This window comes from Bubalus kerabau, chromosome 14 (assembly GCF_029407905.1).
Source record: "Bubalus kerabau isolate K-KA32 ecotype Philippines breed swamp buffalo chromosome 14, PCC_UOA_SB_1v2, whole genome shotgun sequence".
NCBI lineage: Eukaryota > Metazoa > Chordata > Mammalia > Artiodactyla > Bovidae > Bubalus > Bubalus kerabau.
The window spans coordinates 65,163,093-65,165,676 of record NC_073637.1 but is presented as its reverse complement, the minus strand read 5'-3'; the positions used below and the strand labels follow the sequence as shown (position 1 = coordinate 65,165,676).

Below are 2,584 nucleotides of genomic sequence, written 5' to 3'. Positions count from 1 at the left end.
TACAATGTGTATAAACTATATGTAATTTTAAAAGTCAAATAATTACCTTGAGTAATAATATTGAAAATGATACATGTTAATATCATCGAAAAATATCAGTCCATGCCTCGCTCCTCCCCACTTTCCAATCCCACTCCTCAGGGGCAACTCTTTTTCATTATTTGAGCTTTCTTTTTCAAATTCTAGCATTCACTTCTATATTTCTAAGTAGTATGCTGAATGGCCAACCCAGAACACAGTTCTGTGACCCAGGTCTGGCCAATGAGATAGAGGCATATAGGAGGCTTCTTCAGTGCTGGCATTTCTTTCTTCATGAATGACTTAGTTGAGGTAAGCACCATCCTCTCCTCCTCCTTACTGTCTTAAGCATAGATGTAACAGCTAATGTTGAAGGGATCATCTTGTATCCACATGAAAAAGGCCAAGAGACTCTCAGAGATACCACAACTGAGTGTTGGGACCAATGCTAACTTTCAGAGCAATTTTTTTTTTTTTTAATGAGAAAAATTAAATCCCATCTTTCTAAACTACTGTTAATCAGCCTTGATATTACTAGCAGCCAAAAGCATTTCTAATTGATGTTTAGTTGCTAGTTTCTGATTTATGAATTTTGGGCAATAGGTATTGACTTTCTGTTATAGAAGATGACAATTTTGAGCTTCCCAGGTGACGCTAGAACCCACCTGCCAATGCAGAAGATGTAAGAGAAGTGGGTTCAATCCCTGGGTTGGGAAGATCCCCTGGAGGAGGGCATGGCAGCCTACTCCAGCATTCTTGCCTGGAAAATCCCACAGACAGTGGAGCCTGGTGGGCTGCAGTCCATGGGATCGCAATGAGCCAGACACGACTGAGTGACAAAGAACGCACACACGCACATGGTAATTTAACTCACAATTTCCCACATCGTCATCACCCACCTAATACCAGTATCTTCCTCCTTTCATCTTCCCAGTTGAGGTTTATCACCGGTTTTAGTAAATTATCATTCAGTAATTCTATTATGAAGATCATATGAATATTATTCACTGTTGAACCAAGTATGTAGTAAGATTAATTTGATTATATTTCCACTCTTGTATAATTTTCCCCCAGAACTACTGAATGCTAAATATTTGTTAAGCTTTCTCTGTACCTATTCCTAATACTTTTCATACCCTCAAACACCATCTCAATATGATTTTCCATCATGTTAAACTTAATTGTTGGGTTCAACCCTTCACCCCCACCCCAAGACCTCTGTTGGATGAGAGAATTTAGTTGCTCTCTAAGCCTGCTAAGCCATTATCATTTTCTGCCATCCCTCTAACTTTCTCTTCTGTTGCCTCCCCTCTTTCCTGAATCTTAAGGCTATCTCTTTCTTGGTTCTTTCTGTTCTCCCATGTCTTAATAGAGCACATTGTCTAGTATCTTTTTGAGAAAGGATGCAAGGTTTTAGAACTTGAGCTTCTGGAATTGAATTTTATTCTACTTTCATACTTCACTGATAACTTGTCTAGGCATATAATTTAGCATTTAAAGGTTTTTGTCCCCCCTAAATCTTGAAGCTGGCAGTATCGTTGAATGAGATAATATATTCTGATTCTTCTCTTTTTTTTGGCCATGCCCTACAGCTTGTGGGATCTACTTCACCGCTAGGGCCACAGCAGGCCGCAAAAGCCAGAAATCCTAACCACTAGACCACCAGGGACTTCCGTTTCTTCCCCTTTCTTTCTTTTTTTCTTATTCTTGATCCTTTGTGCCTGAGCAGTTTGCTCTTTGCTTGCTTCATTTTATTTTCATTTCATTTCTCTGGGCTAGAAAGATCAGCCCAGACATTTTATGAGAATTGCTTCAATTTACTTCATTTAGAGCCCACTGTACTGACCACCGTGTGGGTCATACCAATTAGAAGACTTAAAATACATGAGCTATTTAAAAATCACATATTATCTTTTCTCTGATAATTTTCTTCCCAACATTTTTCCATTTTTTTTTTCTGCAATACCTCTTAGTCATGTATTAGATGTATCTGCCTGATCTTACAATTGTTAATTTTTTTTCTCTTTTACTCTCTATTTTGTTGTCTTTTTTCCTACTGTATGGGAGATTTCCTAGATTCTATCTTCAAATATATCGTGGAAGGCTCTTTTTATGCTTTCTTTTTAGCCTCTTTTTAGGCTTTCATATTGATATTTCAATGTCTGTGAGCCCTTTTTGACTCCCTGATGGTTGTTTCATTGCTTTTAAATAGTATGCTGGTGCTCACTTCGGCAGCACACATACTAAAATTGGAACAATGTAGAGAAGATGAGCATGGCAAGTGTGCAAGGATGACAAGCAAATTCATGAAGCATTCCATAAAAAAATTTAAAAAAATAAGTAGTATGCTGTTCTCATTTCATGGAGGCAATGTTTTCTCATATTTTAATTATATAATCTTTATTCCATCTTTGTACCATCTGTTTTCCTTAAAATCACTCTTTTAGTTACATTTTGGTCAAGTCTTCATTTTGGAGGTTTTCTCAAATGTCTGACCCCTAACCTCTTATCTATATTCAAGAGTGTGGCAGAAAGAGCTCCTTAGAAACTCTCTGTATGAAGGTAG

General features: G+C 37.5%; 1 non-coding gene across 1 annotated transcript; it reads left to right on the top strand.

The window, feature by feature from the left end:
* Positions 1-2,237: 2,237 nt before the first annotated feature.
* On the top strand, positions 2,238-2,344 carry LOC129627472 (U6 spliceosomal RNA). Its single transcript, XR_008702618.1, has one exon. It is a non-coding gene; the product is annotated as a U6 spliceosomal RNA (small nuclear RNA).
* Positions 2,345-2,584: the final 240 nt, after the last annotated feature.